We start from the raw sequence: 9,126 nt of genomic DNA on the forward strand, positions 1-9,126 counted from the left end.
GATCTAAGAGATATTCATTCTAGCTTAATTCATGTAGAACAGAAGTGTTTGTCAGGCACGCGTTCATAGGGGAGAATGGTGATGAGCGTCACACATAATCATCACCTTCATCACGTTCTTGGGTACGAATGGATATCTTTAGAAGCGAAATAAGAAGAATTGAATAGAAAACAGTAGTACTTGCATTAATCTTTGAGGAACAGCAGAGCTCCACACCTTAATCTATGGAGTGTAGAAACTCTACCGTTGAAAATACATAAGTGAAAGGTTCAGGCATGGCCGAGATGGCCAGCCCCCTAAACGAGATCAATAGTCTCCTAAGATGAACAATAGATTAAAACGGAGACCAAAGATACCTAATACAATAGTAAGAGGTCCTATTTATAATAAACTAGGTACTAGGGTTTACATGAGTAAGTAATTGATGCATAAATCCACTTTCTGGGCCCACTTGGTGTGTGTTTGGGCTGAGCCTGAGTGTTGCACGTGCAGAGGCCATTTGTGGAGTTGAACGCCAGTTTCTGTGCCAGTTTGGGCGTTCAACTCTGGTTTTGGATCCTTTTCTGGCTCTGGACGCCAGATTTGGGCAGAAGGCTGGCGTTGAACGCCAGTTTACGTCGTCAATTCTTGGCCAAAGTATGGACTATTATACATTGCTGGAAAGCCCTAGATGTCTAATTTCCAACGCAATTGGAAGCGCGCCATTTCGAGTTCTGTAGCTCCCGAAAATCCACTTTGAGTGTAGGGAGGTCAGAATCCAACAGCATCAGCAGTCCTTTTTCAATCTCTGAATCTGATTTCTGCTCAAGTCCCTTAATTTCAGCCAGAAAATACCTGAAATCACAGAAAAACACACAAACTCATAGTAAAGTCCAGAAATGTGAATTTAACATAAAAACTAATGAAAACATCCCTAAAAGTAACTAGATCCTACTAAAAACATACTAAAAACAATGCCAAAAAGCGTATAAATTATCCGCTCATCAGTGATCATAGCGGCAGGTATCTCAGTCTCGTGAGTGCTCAGCATGATGAAGTTGCTAAGTATCTGATGCCATAGCCGAGCCTCATCATTCAAGTAAATTCACTTGATTCCCTTTGGCATGGTAGTGTTCTGACCCATAATCCAAGGAACGGTCGGGTCAAGGGCTATCCTGGCCTTGACTGCATCCCAATCAAACTTCATGAAGCGCATATCCTCCTCTGCTTTTTGATAACCATCCAGCTGATCAGATTTAGGCAGAAGTTTCAAAACATCTTCAATGGCCTCTTCAGTGACCAGAATCTGCTTCCCCCTAAGGTTCACTGCATCTAGGGAAGTCTTGAAGTAATTGCAGTAGAATTCCCGGACCCAAGATGCATTGACCTCAGTCAGGTTTCTTTCTAGGAAGAACCAGCCTCTTTGTTTGATCTGGTCAGAGGTGTATTGCTGGAGTTCTTCTGGGATCTTAAAAGTCCTCTCCAGGTAAAGGTTCCTGGAGGTTACAAACACCGGATACTTCAGCTCATAGTATCAGTTTGCAAACTTTACTGGATCAGTAGCAGGGAGTAGCTGGTCGGCCTTCTCCTGTGGGGTAAAGTTCTTCTCCCGCCAGGAGTCATCGTGCATGATATCCATGATGGACATAGCGGATTTTCCTCTTTTACGTTTGCTAGTAGTTGCCTTTGCTTTTCCCTTTCGTTGGGTGGCAGACATCCTGAAAAACAGAAAACCAGGATATAATAAAAATAGGAAAACAAATAGGCAAATAGTCAAAAGAAACACAAAGTGGCAAAGTAGCAATAGAATAAGGAAATGAGTTAAGGAAATGTGCATTAAGGATTGTATAGGAGTTAAAAGTCTGAAAAGAAGAATTCACAATCCAAAATGTAATAGAAGGCATGTTAATTAGGAAAAATTATCAGTATGCCATGGTTAGAAGGTTAAAGAGAAAATGAAAAACCAAGAAGAGAGAGTATGAAAGGTTAGGTTGGTTAGAATTGAAAAAGAGTGTAAGAAGTTAAAATTAGTGAGTTAGTAAAAAGTGGGTTAATGTAAGTGGCATAATGATAAGTTGCTAAGTAACAAGCATTCACAATTAAAGGCTACAGGTAACTCATAACCAAATAAGGAAATTAGGTTGATGATGATTCAGATAGATATAGAAATAGCAAAAAATTGGAATCTGAGCATCAAAAATGCAATATATGAACCAGGAAATCAAAAAGAATAGGAAAGCTTGCCCTGGCATTCATGAATTGGTTTGGTTAAATCTAAGGAAAGCACAGTTGAAAATGCCAAAACCAAGACATGAATGGAAACATTTTACAGAAATTTGGGCAGCATTCCGGCTAAAATTGGATTGTCCCGAAAAATAAACAACAACAGAATAGTTCATATGAATCAAAATTAAAGCTGCAATTAAATAGTATGAATAAGAAAGAGCATAGCAGCATGAACTTGAAGAGCAGCATATGAACATTACTAACTTCACAGCAACAGCAGAATTGCAAATTGATAAAACAAGAAACACGAACAGTGCAATTAAACAGGCCTAAATCCACTAACCACATCCTAGGCTACCTAACAACCTAGAATCCACTACAACATGCATATCCAACTAGCCTAAATATGAACAGAAACAGAAAATTATGAATTAACTATGAATGGATAGAAGGGTGGCGTTCGTCGGAACCTGGTAGGCGAATTAAGGAGAGTGGGGCAGAGAGGTGGCTGGGGATGGTGGCGGTGGCGTCGGGCGCGGCGGAGGAGGGTGGCGCGGCAGCGGTGGTTGCTGTTTGGAGGCATGGGGGAAAAGGTAGGGGTAATGGGGGTAGGGGGAATAGGGGGAATAGGGGAAGGAAGGGGGCGTGGCTGGTGATGGGCGGTGATGGCGGCGCGGTGGTGGTGATCGCGGAGGAGGGCAGGGGCGGTGGAGGGAGGAAGAAGAAGGAAGAAGAAGAAAGAGGGGGGAAAGGAAGGGGGTGGGTGGCGGCGGTGTCTGGGTGGTCGACGGGGTGGCAGTCGTTCAGTGATGGTGGTTGGGTGGTGGTTGGGTGGTTGGAGAAGAAGAGAGGAAGGAGAAGGGTTTGGGGGGGCGCGAATGGTAAGGTTCGCGTGACTGGGGGGGATATAAATTTGAATCCACACGATCACGTGGGGCATGCGGTCGCATGGCTGGAGTGAAATGGGGGTCGACGCGATCGCGTGAGTGGCGCGATCGCATGGGATAAATAGCCAAAAGAGTGAATGACGCGATCGCCTGGGGCATGCGATCGCGTCCCTGGAAATTGTGCTAAACACACGAATCCAGCGTCATTTCAGCGCAACTCTCTATCTCCTTTAGGGGTGTTGTGTAATCCATACGACGCGATCGTGTCGCTCACGCGATCGCGTGGGATTGATGTTGTGCAAGTGACGCGATCGCGTCAGGGACGTGACCGTGTGGGTCGTTTGTGCGAAACGCACAACGGCCGCACGATTTCAGCCTAACTTTCTGGACGTTGGATCTTTACGCCAATCTCCAGATCACGCGGCCGCGTGAAGGACACGGTCACGTGGAAAGTGTTTTTCGCAACGTGACGCGATCGCATGAATGATGCGGTCGCGTCTGATGAGCGGATAATTTATACGCTTTTTGGCATTGTTTTTAGTATGTTTTTAGTAGGATCTAGTTACTTTTAGGGATGTTTTCATTAGTTTTTATGTTAAATTTACATTTCTGGACTTTACTATGATTTTGTGTGTTTTTCTGTGATTTCAGGTATTTTTTGGCTGAAATTGAGGGACTTGAGCAAAAATCAGATTCAGAGGTAGAAGAAGGACTGCTGATGCTGTTGGATTCTGACCTCCCTGCACTCAAAGTGGATTTTCTGGAGCTACAGAACTCAAAATGACGCGCTTCCAGTTGCGTTAGAAAGTAGACATCCAGGGCTTTCCAGCAACATATAATAGTCCATACTTTGTCCGCTTTTAGATGACGCAAAAGGGAGTTGAACGCCAGTTCTATGCTGCAGTCTGGAGTTAAACGCCAGAAACACGTCACAAGCCAGAGTTGAACGCCAGAAACACGTTACAAACTGGCGTTCAACTCCAAGAATGACCTCTCCATGTGTAAACTTCAAGCTCAGCCCAAGCACACACCAAGTGGGCCCCGGAAGTGGATTTATGCATCAATTACTTACTTCTGTAAACCCTAGTAGCTAGTTTAGTATAAATAGGACTTTTTACTATTGTATTAGACATCTTGGGACGTTTAGTTCTTAGATCATGGGGCTGGCCATTCGGCCATGCCTGGACCTTCATCACTTATGTATTTTCAACAGTAGAGTTTCTGCACTCCATAGATTAAGGTGTGGAGCTCTGGTATTCCTCATGAATTAATACAAAGTACTACTGTTTTTCTATTCAATTCAACTTATTCCGCTTCTAAGATATCCATTCGCGCTTCAATATGAATGTGATGATCGTGACAGTCATCATCATTCCCCATGAACACGTGCCTGACAACCACTTCCGTTCTATCTTGGATTGAATGAGTATCTCTTAGATTCCTTAATCAGAATCTTCGTGGTAAAAGTTAGAACCCATGGATGGCCATTCCTAAGATCTGGAAAGTCTAAACCTTGTCTGTGGTATTTCGAGTAGGATCTGGGAAGGGATGGCTGTGACGAACTTCAAACTCGCGAGTGCTAGGCGTAGTGACAGACGCAAAAGGATAGTAAATCCTATTCCAGTATAATCGAGAACCTCCAGATGATTAGCCATGCCGTGACAGAGCATTTGGACCATTTTCACAGAGAGGATGGGATGTAGCCATTATCAACGGTGATGCCCTTACAGAAAGCTTGCCATGGAAAGGAGTAAGACTGATTGGATGAAGACAGCAGGAAAGCAGAGATTCAGAGGAATGAAAGCATCTCTATACGCTTATCTGAAATTCTAACCAATGAATTACATAAGTATTTCTATCTTTATTTTCTATTTATTTATTATTATTATTCGAAAACTCCATAACCATTTGATATCCGCCTGACTGAGATTTACAAGGTGACCATAGCTTGCTTCAAGCCGACAATCTCCGTGGGATCGACCCTTACTCACGTAAGGTTTTATTACTTGAACGACCCAGTGCACTTGCTGGTTAGTTGTGCGAAGTTGTGAAGTTATGTTTGGACCATGGTATTGTGCACCAGTTTGTTGGCACCATTGCCAGGGAGAAAACGAACAACAAATTTTACAACCTGAGTAACAATTTCGCATACCAGCGTCGCACACCATTTTTTTTATGCAGAATGCGGAATGCAATGCTAATATGAATGTTATGCATGATTTCAGGTTCAATGAAGTAAAATAAAATAAAACTCAAAAATAAACAAAACGGAATAAAATTAAAACTGAAAAAAGGAACGATCATACCATGGTGGGTTGTCTCCCACCTAGCACTTTTAGTTAAAGTCCTTAAGTTGGACATTGGATGAGCTTCCTGTTATGGTGGCTTGTGCTTAAATTCATCCAGAAATCTCCACCAACGTTTGGAATGCCAATAGCCTCCGGGGTCCCAAACTAGGCATGTAAAGCTTCTGAGCAGCTTCAAATAGATTCTCAGGCTCCCGGGGTGACGAGTGTCAGAATAGATTCCAGGATCCCAAACTTAGCTTTTAAATCCGCCTTCGTCTTGATCTATATTTTTCCATCCGGGCGGTTTAGAAATTAGATTCTCACCAGAATAACCAAACGTTTTCCGAGATCCATCCGATTGATCATGATGCCAATCCATGCACTTCGAGTTGAAGCGTAGAACCTTATTAAACCTTGTGCACCAGCTCTGAGTACGAGCCATTTACCGCTTACTCTTAAAGTCGCAGAGAGCTCTAAGCTGGCCATCTGTTTCAAGCAAACCATATTCAAGTGAAAAAACACAGTTAAAGGTTAAGGATTGTACCCACTTGAAACTTGTATTGGGTGGTAATGGCCTTGGGATAGGTGGTTCCAGTGGTTCTGTGAGTTCTACTCCCTTGTGCTCTTCTGTGAATTTCTCCACTTCTTTGCAAGATTCTTCAAATGTATCATGTCCTGATCAAAGCCATCTATGTCTTCCTCATCACTTAAGTCATAGACTGGAGGTTGAGAGAAATCTACATCCGTATCATCTTCGTATTCACTTGGAGAAGATTCTTCGATTTCAGAGAATTCACTCGCGGATGCAAGTTCATTACGTGGGGGTTGGGCACTGTCCTCCTTAGCATCAACTGTAACGTCCTTGACAGAATTTTCCACAACTCTGGATTCCCATGGAAGTTCAGCGTCTCCTAAGTCTTCAACCAACTCTTCTTCTTTAATAATGACAGCTTCCTCTACTTGTTCGAGGACGAAGCCATGCTCTGTCTTGTCCACTGGAGTTTCTAGTATCTCCTTCATGCTACGCTCTTCGTTAGATTGTCCACATGGGGCTGTGGGAGGTCCTTGAATGTTCGAACGTTTAGAAGATAATAGACTTACTGCTTGCTCCAGTTGATGAAGGGTTATTTGAAGTTGATCTACTGTTTCCTTGAGGCGAACCTCTGATTCTCGGGGTGATAGATTTGGATATGGTACATGGAGAAGTGGTGATGTTTGGGAGTAATTGGACTGGAATCGGGGTAGATGAGGATTATACGGTGGTGAATGGTGAAAAGGGGCTTGTGAGTGTGGTGGTTCGAAGTTATGTTGAGAGGATGGTCTATAAGCACATGGTGGGGCTTGTGAGTAATTACAAGGTTGTCCACCAAGTCTATTGGCTTGGTATACATTGTAGAATGGTCTTTGTCCATGATATCTTGGAAGGTGTTGTTGCCTAAAGGGTTGATCAGATCCTCTTCGCTCCATCCATCTTTGATTGTTCTGACCTTGATGCATGTTCCTGTTATAACTTCCATTCCTTTCAATAACATTAGAACCAAACTCAAAGCGAAAGGGGTGAGAATTCATAGTATCTAGTAGAAATAAAAAGGGGAAAATAAAGACAAATAAACAAGTAAAAGAAAAATATTTACAATAACCAATAATAAGGCACACGATTGCAGTTCCCCGGCAACGGCGCCATTTTGACATTAGGATTTTTGCCAGTAAAGAATTTTATAAAAATAGTCGCGTTGTAGATATAGTCTCTAAACCAACAGAAATCCCTTCGTACAAACATTTTGGTTGTCACATGTAACAAACCATAAATAAATTGATAATCGAACTATTCAAACCTCGGGTCGTCTTCTCAAGGAACTGCAGGGAAGTATGTTCTTATTATTGGTTATGGAGGTTGTAAATTGGGGTTTTAAGAATGAGGAGCGAATGGTTTAATTAGCAATTAAAGTAAATGAAGAACAAGTAATTTAAATGGCAAGTAAGATAAATAGACGACTGTAAATAAACTTTTGGCAAGGTATGAGAAATTAGAGGTCCTATCCTAGCTATCCTTATCAATGATGATGAAAATTGAATCTTAATTCCACTTTGTTAACCTTTACTTAAAGCAAGGGAAGGTCAAGTGACTAATTGGTTTGATCTTCGGATCCTATTTATTTCCTAAGAAAAGATTGGGATTATTGAAGTTCAATTCAATTAGCAAAGATAACAATTATCAATCATGTTTGAGTTTGATAACTCCTGAGTTACTGATTTCTTAACCAAGACCAAAAGGAGAAAAGTAAATCTACTGGAATAAAAATGTCTTCAGATGGGAATAACAATAATGTAAATAAAAGAAAGCAATAATAAACTGAAATAACTCAAATAACATTAATTCAAAGAGTAATCTGTAACATGGAAGAATTCATAAATTAAATTGCAAAGGTAAATAAAAGGGAATATTGAACCTGATAAAGAGATAATCCTGAAAGCGAATAAAATCCTAATTCTAAATCCTAATCCTAAAGAGAGAGGAGAGAATCTCCCTCTCAAAACTAAATCTAAATCATGAAAAACTAACTAAAGTGGAGACTCGCTTGAATGGATGCATTCCCCCACTTCATAACCTCTGGTCTATGCCTTCTGGACTTGGATTTGGGCCAAAAAAGGCTTCAGAATTCGCTATGAGCATTTTCTGCAATTTTTGGTGCGTGGCCTCTGTCACGCGATCGGGTCAGTCATGCGACCGCGTCATATGTGTTTCGCTCGAGGCGTGCGATCGCGTTAGTCATGCGGCCGCGTCAATGCCATTTTGCGCTGACATGCGGCCGCGTCGCCTATGCGATCGCGTGGCTACCAGTTTCTTCAAAAACTCTGTTTTGTGCTTTCCTTCCAATTTTGTATGTTTTCTTTCCATCCTTTAATTCATTCCTGCCTTAGAAGATCTGAAACTACTCAACACACTAATCACGGCATCGAATGGAAATAAAGGTAATTAAAATAATTAATTTTAAAGCATAGGAAACATGTTTTTCACATACATCACATAATAAGGAAGGGAAAGTAAAACCATGCAATTAATATGAATAAGTGGGTGAAGAATTGAATAAATCACTCAGATTAAGCACAAAATATATCATAAAATATGGGTTTATCAATAACTCACTCACCCATACAGACTTACCCTTGCATCTACCACTACAAGAAAATAAGCTTTCTGCCACGCTTTTAAAGCGTGCCGAAAAGTGCTAAAAAGGGTGCCGACAGCTTTTCGCTACGCTTTTTGAGCTATCGGTACGCTTTTAAAAGGGTCACATCTGCGAGCGTGCCGGTTGCTCTATCGCCACGCTTTTGTGGATCTATCGGCACGCTTTCTTTTTTGCCACGCTTTTAACTCTTGCCACGCTTAAAAGCGTGGTGATATGTATTAACCTATCGGCACGCTTTAAAAGCGTACCGAAAAATGAAAGATATGGCTACGCTTTTGAAACGTGCCAACAGTAAAAGATATGGTGTCACTTTTGAAGCGTGCCAATAGTCAAAGAAACATGGACCTATTGCTACGCTTTTAAAGCGTGGCTATATCCCTATCAAATTAAAAAAAATCTGGCATATACTTTTTAGAGTACTCAAATTCTAATGCACTCCAAAAACAATAAAAAACATTGACAAAAATCTGTGAATATCATTTAAAAAAATTAATTAATGAAAATTAGTATTACATTAATAAAATTCAAACCAAATTAGCTATATCAATCTCTTAT

Source organism: Arachis ipaensis, chromosome B6 (assembly GCF_059453495.1).
Source record: "Arachis ipaensis isolate K30076 ecotype BB chromosome B6, ASM5945349v1, whole genome shotgun sequence".
NCBI classification, from domain to species: Eukaryota; Viridiplantae; Streptophyta; class Magnoliopsida; order Fabales; family Fabaceae; genus Arachis; species Arachis ipaensis.